The sequence below is a fragment of the Battus philenor genome, unplaced genomic scaffold, assembly GCF_028537555.1.
Source record: "Battus philenor isolate CCGP_79_NKW_IND1 unplaced genomic scaffold, ilBatPhil1.0.hap1 SCAF_23, whole genome shotgun sequence".
Lineage (NCBI taxonomy): Eukaryota > Metazoa > Arthropoda > Insecta > Lepidoptera > Papilionidae > Battus > Battus philenor.
Window position 1 is genome coordinate 4,706,462 of NW_027181686.1, and position 14,707 is coordinate 4,721,168.

Below are 14,707 nucleotides of genomic sequence, written 5' to 3' on the forward strand. Positions count from 1 at the left end.
ATTCTACGTATAATAAAACTAAAACCTTTTTATATTTCTTAACCTACAGTACATAGCGTACGTAGCTTAATATTGATAAATAGACAATTGAATGTTTGATATTTATCCAATACAGTGTGTTATATAATTATATTTACATTAAAAATAATTGTAGTAAGTTAAGGTCTACATGTGTAGTTAAACCCCTATGATACAGACCCGCAAGCAAGAACCTAAACGGACCTTTGATCCGATGACCCAATTTCAACTTCCTTTTTGACCCGAATAATCCGGTAATCTTATATTATTTGTTACAAATACATATTACTAATATTCAACAAAAGATGACACAAGAAAATATTAAAAATTAAAAATTTGTCTTTTAAATTAATTATATAATGCAAATAGAAAGTAACATTTTAACAAATACTGATGCAACATTGATGTTTGGGACATGAATGAGACAGCTGATTCATCGTACTCAAGCGTAATATGTCATTAAGTTATTATTTTTCTTAAATATTTTTCTTCAATCAGAGTTTATCATACATCCTTTTTTTTCTAATTATCCTATTAATATTTACGAAGATATAAATAAATAAATAATTATGAAAGTGTACCATGACAAGAAGTTGATAATTTTTTTTAAGGAATTATATTATGTGGCATAAAAATAAATTTGAAAAAAAAAAGAGTACTGTCGTTACAATATTGATTATATTTATTAATATCAATATCAATTATCTACATAGGATCATTTACAGTGATGTGACATTTTTAAAGTTAGACACATACTAGACTGATGGACTAGGATAAATCATAAACATCCACACCGTTATGATTTCAGTCGTATGACGTTCACTGCAAGACAGAGGCATCCTTAAAAGATTACCGAAAGGAACGTTTGGAAGCAGCATGAATCTAGCGTCTTCCGTTGATTTAAACAAGATCGCCTATCATATGGATATCCTATGCTGCATTTGTAGGTTATATTTGTGGTCTTCACATCTCAAGGCCCCAGCGGCCGCCTGTTCTGTTCACAATGTGGCCTATCGACTGCCATTTCGACTTGCCAGTCTATAAACCTATGTCTACAAATTGCTTCATTCTTGATTATTGTAAAGAACGTAAACTAATGAAATTACTTTGATGATAATAGTTGAAAAATAAATTAAAATAAATTAAATAAAATAAATAAATTACCTTTTTTAAGAATCAGTGTCATATTTAATCTAGCAAATGTTAATGTATTTTTCACGGTCTAGATTTTCAGAAAGTTTACAGGTAACATTCGCACCGAAAAAAAAGCATACCAGCCTTGTTATAAAATAATACAAATGAATACAGATATGCCTTGAAAAATATGTTAATTAAAGATAACTAAAAAATCCCGATTGTAATAAACCCTGCTTATCATTATGACTAATTACTGAAGAACGGATATTTTATGTATAAAACATTGAAAAATTTCTCTTGTCAGAAAAACAACCCGTCAATTTCTTATCTGGATGAACAACGCTGTAGCTAACGTGATTAAGGCTTTAAATCAAATAGTTATTTTAAAATAAGTAGCAAAGGTTTTAAGGATCAAGCCTCAGAACCTTCGTTAAAACATAGATAGCTTCCTATTAGATTTATGTGTAATACTGGAATCCTTTCACTGTTTAACTACATTTAATTTCTACAGACTTCATTTTATTATTTAAATTTACCCATTAAATTCTAGTCTAGAATAATATCCATTTCTATAAAAGAAATTTCCTAATATGCCACACAGTGCCTTAGTCATTTACTTTATATACTTTTTGTCTGTAGAATGAGTTACCTATGTTGATCAGTAGATCAAAATTGGACTTTTAAAATGCTCGTAAATTGGCATTGTTTTTCATTGTCTTGGAATTGTATTTTCCTATTTCAATACCTGCGATATTTTTAAATTTCTTTTTCGTTTGAATATATTTTTATGTAATATTTGGTACATGTTTATTATAATCAATTTCGTTATAAATTTAAATTCAAACAGTGGTGGTCCAGCAGTAGAGAACAGGAACATACGATCGTAGGTCTTGGGTTCGATACCCAGGATACAGACTTATATTATTCATACTTTATGCATTATATTTATATAGTATTGTCACTGCTCACAAACAAGTTTCTAGAAGAAGGACAGCAGCGCCCATTATGTATCATAATACCATACTGCTTTCGGCAACCCACTTACCGATCGCGGCGATTATGGTTTACCCCCATAGATTTCTTTAAGAAAGGCCTATGCATGCTTTGCAGTAGACATCTATGGGCTGAAATTAAGTCAACGAAATTCTAAATTAATAGGTAAATATAAGTTTATATATTATATTTTTCTTCGTATCAACCAACCATTCTCCATTGAATTCAAAATCTTTTACAATCCAACCAAAAGTTGCCCATATGTAATTGCATACTGTTTTAAAACCGTTATTGTTCTTTAATGTTGTTATAGTATTGTTAGTATTTTATGTTTATAAATGTCACGGGCTGAAAGTCCTGTTAACGTGCACATACAAAAATTCTAAAATTCCGGAACTTTAAAGAAATATTAAATGTAAGATATTTTACAACAGCAGACTTCTCATTGATTCTTTAAAAGTGGTTTCGGGCCTTTGCCGCTTCAATCGCTGAAGCGTTTGCTTGTTATTATCTTTTTTTTGTTAGTGAAATTCATTTTTGCTTAATGATTATTTTTTTTTAACGCCTGAAATCGTAATTGTATATCGCTCATATGTATAACAAAATGAAAAAGACTAGCAGGAAAGAGAAAGGTGAGAAAAAGAAAATGAATGGTGGGCTAATGATGTAACTCACTTAGCAGGGAAATACTTGTTGACCCAAGTAAGAGAAAGAGACGCATGGTAGAAGTTGGAGGAGGCCTTCACCCAAACAGGGACCACATCCCGAAATAACCAATAAATCACTTACTAATAATTAATCATATGTAGTAGTAGAAGTATTAATATCTTACTTATATTTCAGTTCTAAAATAAGGATATGGAAATAAAAGACTTTTCTTATAGGTTCAATAAAAAGTTATTAAATAGTACTAACATTAAAGTAAAGTGAAAAATTGTGTAATATTTACATTAGTTCACAAGTTAACTCAGAGAAGCTACGAGTGAGAGATTAGATTTCGGTCGATTATGCCTGGAAAAATCGTATTATTAATGTAATCAAATACTAAAAGAGCAAACGCTATTAAATTTCATCTCCCGAGCCTCTTCAAAAATACTTGAAAATAAAAAGGCTTTGATTGAAAAGTAAAGATCAAAGATTTAATGCGAAAGAAATATATTATCTTCGAGTTAAGAGCGTCTCGGTGGCTTCATGAAATATTCAGTAACCTGAATTACGCATGAAGAACGCTGAAAAATTACTTGATGTTTTGTACTTATTTCTATTAAAATAGTGATTAAGGCTGGCAGTAATTTCTGCGAGTGAAATAATTTTATATTTCTATACCCTTAAATGTAATTTTTTTTCAATGGAAACTCGTAATTTTACGTGTAATATTGAAATAAATTGTTCTTTTATGAAAATCGATTATAATACAAACAACGGTAATTTAACACGGTAAGCGCTATATTAAGGGTAATGTAAATTTAATCAGCATTAAATTGATATGAGACAAGCACTAAACTTCTCCCCGTCTATTTTTTAAACGAAACAGTAGTAATACGTATTACATTACTGAAAGGTTATGCCCACGCAACTAACATATATAAAACTTCTATTTTGTATTTAAAAACCCTAGGTAGTATTATAATAGCGATATGTATTCCAGGCAACTAACACACATTACATGTTGAAATATAAAGTTTATGGCAATGCATTACAAATTGGAAAAAATCAATGAAGCAAAACGGGTTGGAAAAATTAAACGTTAGAGTATTACACGGGAATATAGATTTAAGAACACTATCGAAAATCTGTGGGATAAATAACTAATGAAATTAAAATCGAACGAAGATTCTTGAACAGCTCCCGAGGGATATATAAACCGAGTATCGGGCTAAAGTCGGCGGGCAGTTAGCTCGAGTGATCCGGTAAGAAAAAAAGGTGGCATAGTGTGGTAAAGTCAAGTGAAGAAAAGTAAACATAAGTGTTCAATAACTTAGGACGGTAAGCAGAACGTAAGAGATTTGCGTCGAGTTACTCTTCTATCGAGTGTCGACTGATCGTTATGAAACGCAGCTCATTAGCCTTTTCCTTGTGTTCTCAGCATCGATCTGTTCAGATAGCAGAGCGTTTGTCCTATCTCGAACCTAAAGCCCGTAACAATATCGATAGCTGTCAGTAAACTTAATAAGAGAGCCATGGAGAGGGCTATGGCAGAGTTTCTATAGAAAATTGAATCAGGAACAAAGAGATCCGTAGGCGAACGAAAGTAAACCCAGCGGATAGCCAAGTTGTAGTGACAGTGGGTAGACGTTCACTAGATGAATCGACAGACAACCTGGTCTATATTCGTAGATTCATAGGCCTATATTCATCATCGAACGTCCTAAAGATGTTAAAAAAAAATTGTTAATCTTTCAGGAGTTTTAGTAACTTGCGTTTCGAATATTATTTTAGACGATATATCTGTTTTTATTTTATGAACATTTTAATGAACAGCTTAGCTCTTTTTAAAAATGTACTTCTTTAGAAAAGTTTTAAGTTAACTTAAATGCAACTCTGATATTTTAAAGTGGATTCAGCGAATGCTTTTCCTTGTCGCGTTGATCCATTTATACTTTTTGTATACATCCGAGCTCCACATTTTGCTTTGTTTCAATGCTAAATTATTTATCACTTTTTGACTGCTAGAACTTTTGAAATAAAATTTATATGGAGAGTGACTGATCTAATACGTGACACGTAATAATGGGTCGTTTACGCAAATACGATGCTATGATCCAATCTACATTTGACACCTTTATGCAGGTGACTGTGAAAGACCACCCGTTCATATGTTCCTTCTTGATGTAAGAACGAAAGCCAGGTGTAATCGAGGTCGTGTATATGCTACGCTAATAGCGTTATAATTCAAATTGGCGTTCGAAATTGAATTTAACGCCTCAGAATCTACACTTATATGTATTGTGAGCGTGTTGACCTGTTATACGGAGCGTACTCGTGTGAACGCTACAATAGTATACAGCATCATACATATAGAATACAATCGGGATGACGTGAAGTGTCGGCGTAAACTAGTGGGAGGATGTCACGACCTTTAGTATTGCGAAGAATTATAATTTTCCACTCCGATGTCTCGTTTCAAACGAAACAAAATATTACAAGAACTTTCAATGTATTGGCACGGATCGCAAAGATTTTCGTGCTTGTTTTCGCCCTGTTATACTAAAAAATTGTCTATATTCTTGGAACATCGCGGGGGTTGTATTGTGAAAGTACAATACGTTCCAAGAATTCGTTGAAGCTCAAAGACTATTTTGTATAAACTCACACGACGATGTTAACATTTTTCCAAGTAAATATTGAATGAAGCTTAATACGCCATTGTAGATGGTTTGCACGTAAATTCTACCATTAGCATTGATATTTCTGATAAAATGAAAATTAGTTATTTATATGAATACAAAATATAATATACATATTTATAATATACTTATATGCCATAAACATATATATGTATGTTTATATATATATCTTGTATATGTATATCTTGTATAGGTTAACTACCCATTATTTCTATTTCTACTGTTTCCATAGTATGGTTGTCTGCAAGAGATTGCCTTGTGTGATAAAACCGCCCATTGTACTTGTTTGTATATTATTATGAAACTACTTAAATGTATTCTAGCGTGTGTAATAAACAATATAAAAAATATGTACGAATTATTGTTTTATAAGCAGAAAGTGTATAGCAAGAAGTGCATCAGTAATTGGTTTAAAACCACACACTAAAACAAAAACTACGTAAAAGCAGGAAACCTTTTTATACAAAACAAAAATAAAATGTTTAATCTTGTAATTGGATGTATATAGTTTTCCTAGACACGAAAAACGTTATGCAGTGTATGTAGAGTGTAAGACAAGGCATGTTTTAGCCACAGGGCTATTTTGTAAAAAAATCGCTGTTAATACCTAATTTGTTCGAATAATACATTGTATATTTGCTTACCATGTTTTCCTTTAAATAATTCTTTTTAACACTACTTTTCACACCTAGTGTAGGCAATACTTAATACCGAGTATTTAACAAATAAATTATTTGCAGATCGTGTGAATAATATTATGTATTTTTCTGTAATATCATTGTACTTAAAAAAACTTGGCTATAATTAGTTTAACATATATTTTTCTTGTTTTGTTGTATTTTTATTAAGGGAGTCGTTTAATATCATTTTTACATTTTAATCAGTTAATTACATTTAAACATAAGCAAGGATAATTATGTCCAGGGTTTTGTACGTCTACAAAAGGCAAACATATTCAACTTTGTACAATGTTATACGAAACTAATGTAAGCATATTAAGCACATTATGTTTTGTTGTACGCGTGCTATTTTAAAATAATTCATAAGATGTAAATTAATACATTATCAATCTCGTATGTAATGTTATATGTAACGAGTTCCCTTCGTCTTTTTTATTTCAATTTCCTTTATTAAAGTTTTAATATTAATTAAACCGTCCAATAATGTTTAGAAGTTATGGCCACACAAAGTTATATTCTGTACGTACTTCACTTGCAAAATTTTTAATTTATACTAGGTAATACCAACATTGGGCTATCATACGCCTATGTAGGTTTTGTCAAACTTGCGAGTATCTCTAATTCACTAACGTGACTCAAAGAATTGCTCATCTGAAGTGGCAATAAGCGAAAGACATCGTTCGTATAACTGAAGGCCGTCGCGGTGAAAAGGTTTTCGGGAGGCAACCACAAGCTGGGTGGCGTGGGTAAGCCAGGTGGACCGACGACATAGTCACAGTACTGAAGATTCGTTGGATACGGGCCGCGCCAGACCGGTCGAATTTATGATCTTCGTAAGCGGTGTAACTCGCAGTGGAGGTTTATTGGAGGACATGATAATGATGATGATTTGTTATGTATTTTACCCTTCAGGTAAACCTTAGTTTAACGAACACAAGATATGAGTATTAAGTAAGCATTTGAAGTTCAATAATATCTTTTATGTGTTTGATTGAATTGACAGTTGATTTTATCTATTAGATTAATCATCATTTTAAATAATTTTTTTTCTTTCTTTCACTCATAATTATTTTTTTAGTTATATGGTAGGTTACGTATTCTAGTTATATTATAAATCAGTTTGGATATTCGTGTGTTAACCAGAACTAACTAATCCTGTAAGCCTTTCTTTTAGCCGCAGTAAAAATATAATTTAGCCAAGTAATTAAATTTTGTCTATTTTGTTACATTTGAGTAGCCAAAGTGTTTCATACAAATTTTGTTTCTGAATAGTTTTTATTTAATTCATTTATTGTATTTCTTTATGAAATAGAGCTAAGTAGGTACAGTCAGCATAACAAAACTTCCGTATTCTCTAGCCAATACCGATTTAAGGATGAACAATAAATTTTCAGTTATTCGACGGGTTTAACCGAGAGTATGTGAAATATAGCTTTATACTTTCTGAAATCTCGAAGATAAAATTTTCTCTACTTTTTATAAATCACTATCTTCTTTTAATTTTTCTTATGCTCATATATCATATAAATGTTTCAAGGCTAACAACTACAATTTATTTAATACAAAACTTTTTGCTGTGCTTACTTCATAAAAACACGCACTTTCGACTATGTAATTTGTAAAGACATAATTCATGTTTTATTTATAAAAAAAGTATTAAACAATCCTTATGGAAATGAAACAAAAATTTTCCAGGCGCATCTAAATTAGGAGGGCGTTATTTACACGTAGCCGTCGTAGTGGTTTTAGCCCATAGACGCCCACTGCAAGGCCTAGGCTTCCCCCAAAGATGTGGGGATATATCTTAATCGCCACACTTGGTAGGCGGGTTGGTGATGGCTACGTGATAATATGGTGCGCTGAAAACACTGTGCAAACGCTGTTCATCCTATGAAAACTTGTTTGTGATCAGTGGCAATGCTATATAATTATTGTCAAAATTGTGAATTATCTAAAATTGTATCCCGAGAATCGAACCCGCGACCTACAATCGCAAGTCTCAGTCCTCTATCGCTGGGCTACCATTGCTCATTTATAAATAGATATTGTTTTATTTCTACAGCTTCTCAAATTATAATAAAACCCATTGTAACCTGAACTAAACACAGTCTGTTTCGTAAAGTAAACATTTGAAATAAAACTTTGGACGACGTGTAGCATTGGAAAATTGAAACGCTTACGATATTATGGTTATTTGAAGGTTTCCATTTTGTATAATTTTTATATAAGGGTACATAAAGAAACTGAAGCGACTAGCAAATATTTATTAAACTGAATGCAGTGGCAAAGCATATTACACGTAGTCGCTAGGTGTTTAGTATCGTGAATAGAAGGTGCTTCTGTGTGACATTCTATTTATAAATGTTTTCGCATCTGTAGTGATAACACGGAAAGAATACTTAAAAAAATTAATTATACTACTGCGCACATAATAGTATAATTAATCATTTTTAATATAAATATATATGCATCACGTAAAAACAGAAGTTTGATGCAATTTTTACCAATCTATGTTTTAAAATAACACAAACTGTAAAATGACGCGTGGTCGTTAAAATAATGTAATTTTCGCCGTCCGCAGGGTCAAGTGCAACTTAGCGAGTTGAGCCAGGTACAGCGTCTTTCTTAATGCCTCTAGCGACACTAACATCTATCTATATATGTATGCGAGACGTGAAAGGTCACCAAAGATATCTCGCGTCGGCCCCAAGTCTTCGATAACAACTGTTTTCGACGTATTCTCCATATATACAGGCCTGAGAAAGTCTCCGACGTAGATCTCTGGAAACGCTGCGTTGAGATGACGATCGACCTGTCGATCAAACGCCGGAAGTGGAACTGGATAGGTCACACGTTCCGAAGGGTCCCTCATCACACACCGAGGCAAGCCCTAGAATGGAATCCTCAAGGAAGACGTGGTCGCCTAAAGCTAACCAGGCAGCGGACGATCACTGCAGAAGTGAAGGTTATTGGAATGACGGGGTGCGAAGTAAAGCGCGAAGCTCAAGATCGCTCAGGATGGCCATCATGGGGACATAGGAATAAATGATAAACGATGACACTAACATCTGTATCTTAAACTTCTGTGATAAAAAAGTAAGGTGAAACTGTCATTTAAAACTCCCGGGCAATAAGAAGGCAGATATTTTTTTTCCTAGGCCGGTAGAACTGTTTATAACATTTGCCAAGCGTCTGATTATGAAAATTTGGAATATAAATTGACCTAGCCGAAACAATTTTAAAGGATGTTTTGTGTTTCAAACGCGCCAAGTCTTAATTGGTGCCAAAATCGCTGATTTTTTTTTAAAAAAAACCTCGAACATTCAACTATATCCATATCGTTCTATAACCACAATATGTGCCCAATTTGGCACCGTGCGGCTTTTGGCTATTCAGGAAACTCAAAAGGCTAATGCGGGGTATCAGTTTTGCCACGATTGAGGAGATAACAACCAAATCGTAGAAGGTCTTAAATGCTATACTGGAAAAAGACTATTCTGACTGGAAAAAGCTTTGGCAAAGGTGCGTTTTATTTGACGGGGATTATTCTGAAGAGAATGAAATTCATTTGAAAGAATAAATAAAGAATTTAAATTTATATACAAATTCATCTAACTTTTTGATCATAGTATTATATACGTCTAAAAGATTGGTAGTGTTAGAGTATCGAGCAAATAACATATGCTACTCATTTTACTGTATGTCATCTCTTTGATAATAATCCTATCTCCTGTTTTAAAGTGGTGATGCTATTATGAATAGTCAGTGAATAGGTTGCGCGTGCCTGAGGTTGGGTTTCGAAGAATCTATGAACAAAAGAAAAGTTCAAAGGAAATTAAGCATGCGTTTACAAGGCCATCTTACATTAAAATAATTTATTTTATTAAGAAGCTAATCTAATTATTTAATTTACTTTTATTTTGTTCAATGGATATATAATCTTTAATTAATATCTTGACATCTTTACAAAAATAATTTTCTTTACAGCGATAATTTTTTTACATTTAATCTATGGTTTCAGAAATAATAAATAATGTAATGATGGCATAGTAAAAAAACGTCTCAAAATTCGAATTACCACATTTTAAAATTAATTTTTGTTTACTAACTGTCCATGCAAACTTTGTGATAGATGTTATTTTCCTGTCGAATTCCAATAAGAGATCGCTTTATGCAGTTTAATCAGAAATAGGTGTGAAAGCTTTAAATGTTTTTACTGAAAATTAGGCTATACATTCACTTTTTTCAAGCTTCTACATCTACTTTTAAATACCAAGTTAAAATGTAGTTGTAATTTATTATGTATTTACCATATATATTTTTTTATTTAAATTAAACTAACAACTAATTCCTGCTATATAATTGCAATTCAGTTCCGCAACTATTCACTACATTATTACGTTACAAATAGAATTTACACAACAATAAATTTGTATATTACCTACCGTGATAATTAATAAGATGCTGTAGTTATACTTCATATTGTCACTAGTATATTCAAGTTGATACATTTTACGTTATTTTTAATTTAGTTAATTATATTTAGTTAATAGGAAAATATGAGAATTATGTAAACTATTTAAACAAAATATTGTAATTTTTGTAATTAATAAGAAAAAATTGAGTTCCCGTTAGCTTTGCTTCAACAGCCTTTATCATCATCATCATCGTATTAGCTATATACGTACGTACAAAGCTGGACACAATCCTCCGTATATATTCCTAATAAGACTGGTTGGAAGCGTGTGGCTGCCCTATTGTGTGATTCTGGGCCACGGTATCCATTCCAGACCCGAAGGCCCTAGCTACTATCTGATAAAGGCTGCCACTTCAACTTGTCAATCAGTTTAATCTAAGGATCTCATTCCTAATTCGATCTTTTAGAAAAAACACGGGTACAGCCCTCTGCATGGCCCATTGAATAGTTGTGAGTTTGCTGATGATATCATGAGGGATCAATTCTGCAGTTTCGGCCATCATTAGTAACACACATTTGTTGAAAGCTTAGCTTTGGAAATTACAAAATGTAATATAAAACTATATTTCGAATTTAAATTATATTTTCCTTATATATATTCATGTAAATATCTTGTACACTAAGCTTTACCTAGGAGCTTGTTTGAATAAAAGATTCGAGATATTTTCTAAACTATATTTAGCACTGAAACCGTCTAGACGAGTGGGAGTATTTTGTAAGAAATAATAAAGAGTTATTCCACGAATAAACAGATAATAATCCGTGAAACTATTTATTTTCAATATAGTTTAAAATTAATAGACATTTTAACAGTCTGGAGGCGATAACATCAATCTTGATATGTGCTGCAGTGACATAAATTGCACTACTATACCCTTAGCACAAACATTTTTTGAAAATTTATTTAAGCCTAGTTACTGACTTAGACTTGGTTTCTGAACATTATCATGGATCCTTTTGTAAAAGCGTTTTTACTGCTCGTAAAATATTTACTAACTTGGTGAAGTCGAGTCTTTGTTATACAAAATTTGCTTTACTTATGGTACATCGTGTATTATTACACGGAAAAATCACAAGCGAATACTGTTTTTGAACATTACTGTTTTTGTGGACATACTTTGATTTTTTTTAACGTCCTGAGAAACAACATTTAAATTCTTATTTATTTATATTTTTATAAATGAAGAATTAAAATGACAGTTATTTACATTTGCAAATATTCAATGTATCATCCATTATCGTCTTGCATTTAATTAAAGTTTTAACTAAAATACATTTATTTATTTAAGGGTGAAGCATGCAGTGATTAAATACCAAAAATTTTATAAATACTATACAATATCTATGTGGTTCCACCAATAAAGTAACAAAATATCTTTAACTGTAACAAAAATAATTTTTTTTTATAGTGTACATAGTGAAGTACATGTACTTTTCCTGAAATCAATTTATGCAGGCGCCTATATATCTATTAATCTTTCTTTTTTCCAGCCGAAAGATTCCCACGATGATTTGCCACTCAAGAATCTTTCGGCGCCTGTGTCCATCAGTGCACGAGTGATGTTCCCCGTCCACTGTCAAGCAATTCTTCATGTTACGACGATAATCTAGGGTATTCTGTGGATTTTGCCAATTTCTGATTCAATCTGCGAACCACCAATATTGCATTGAGGCCCATCGTTAGCGTCCACGTCTCAAGCCCGTATGGCGCATACATTTGTAAATAGTTAATTAATATCGTTATAGTTAAGCTGAGTAACAATATTTCACTACATATTTTACTTATTTATTTAATTACAATTACAGCGTAGTATAAAACTTTAATGGAGTGAAAGTATAACACGCTTGTTGTCAATTAATGCTTAGTATAATTTATCGTTAGGTTTCAGAAGCAATAAATAATACATTGAAAATATTGTAAGAAAAGGTTTTATAATCGGATTACATATTAAAATACATATTAAAATTAATTATTGTTAATATCCGCAGCTGGAGACTTTTTACTCCCAGAAGTTATTGGTCTCTTGTCCTGTTCGGAAATTTGTTTTCCAAAAAGTACGTTGTGTTTTATCTGACTATATTTTGTAGATATGTAATTTAGCTGTAGAATAGATAATAATAGTAAGATATAATTTTGACACGAATATTTAAGTAAAGTTTTCACAAATTAAAAATAAAATAATACGTAGTTTTGTTGCGTTTTACTAAAATTTTTGTTCAGTTTACTTATTTAAATCTTCTTAAAAAAATCTATTCACGCTAGGTAAAATAAATCACCAAAAAAAGAAAATAGGAACTGCAAATTCTGCGAAACACAAAATGTACCCTTAAAGAAATGAAATAAAAATGAAAGACTATTTAATTTATCTACCTAATATAACTAAGTATTATATCAAATTTATTAATAAGCTTTTAATGAATGAAAAAGTACTATCCTAAGTTTCTTAGTGAAATAGTGAAATTTAAAATTACGATATTGACATAACATAAACATTTTATTCATATATGTATGTAAATATTTTGTTCATACATATACAAAAGGCTTTGATGTAATAGAATTAAATGGAAAATTTCATCTTGTAACGTCAGTCATCTAGAAATATCACTATAATGCTTTAGGGAAGCGGCGCAATACCATTACGTATGAAAATGCGCACGCCTGGCATACGGCGCGTAATATGCAATTAATTATTTCTATCAACGGATGCCACCAGTAAACAATTTCAAAAGCAGAACTTTTAATAATAAGTTAAAATATCATCAATATAATAAAAAGTTAATTTCAAATTTAATTCTTCTTTTAGTTAAGTTTAATTCGTCGTAGACGTCGCTGCTTTATTCAATTATTTTGCTCATATAATAATTGTATAATTTTTGGCCATTAGTTTATTGAAAGAATTATAATCATCAGTTTTAATTTGATTTTAAATGCTATTAGCAACTGTTGTCTGGCAACAAATTGAACACTTTTACACTTAGAAAAATAGATAGAATTGTATATATTTTATTAAGAAAATATAGATCAAGATCATCGTCATCATTATAGCCGCAAGGCGTGGGATTGCTGAACATAGATCTTCTGCGTAGATTTTTAGTAGAAGTGATTGAAACCAATCTGCAGCCAGCCCCTTCCAAATTAACAAATCGTATATTTGACTTGTGGAAGGACATCCTACCCTTGTATTATGTATCCCTGACATTCTTGAGATTACAGCAGCCTATCTGCGCTCCTATCTGCTACTGTCATTTACGTGTAATTATGTCAGTTAATTTTAATGTAACATCAGTTAAATTTTATTTATAAAAATCGTGTTTAGAATAGGAAGAGGAAGCTCTTTATTGCGGCTTGTTAAAACTTTTATTGCTCGCTCTAAACCAGTAGTTGCTTTCAAATGTTTCTCAAAGTTTCTTTAAGAAGATTTTATTTACCGCCTTTGGAAAAAGAAAAGTTTTATGTATTTCTTTTCGAAAAACGTCTTAAAATGATTATTTTATTCAAGACTTAATAATTATTGTGATTCCAGATAACAATTCGATAGGCAAAGGTTTTTAATATTACTAATTAATTTGAAATAATTAGCTTGGCACGCAAATTATTTACGATAGTAGTGACTCTGGCTTAAAACAGGATGGAAATGAAGCAGTTATAGACAGCCTTTGTCGACTCTATCGCGTCTATAATGACGGGTAGAGGCATTAGACCACCACCGTTGAAACTAGTATAGTATGAAGGCGTTCACGTAATTTTAACAAAGGGCGTTGAACAAATGGGTATTTAGCCGATGGGAGCCTTTCGATGTCCTCAAAACGAAGGGGTATCCCATGCAGGTTTCCCCACGGGAAAAAAAACTACAAAAAATAAATCAGTAAAAAATTGAAGGTTAAAATAGATTTAAATTTTAGATATTAAGCTCGAGAAATATTTGTTTTTACAAGATTTGAATATAAGGGCTATGTTATTATTATCATTACTAAAAAGAAATATAAACGCTTAGCTCCAAAGCTTTGAAAAAAAGGATGTTAAGAAACTTTTAATCTAATAATAAGTTACGACG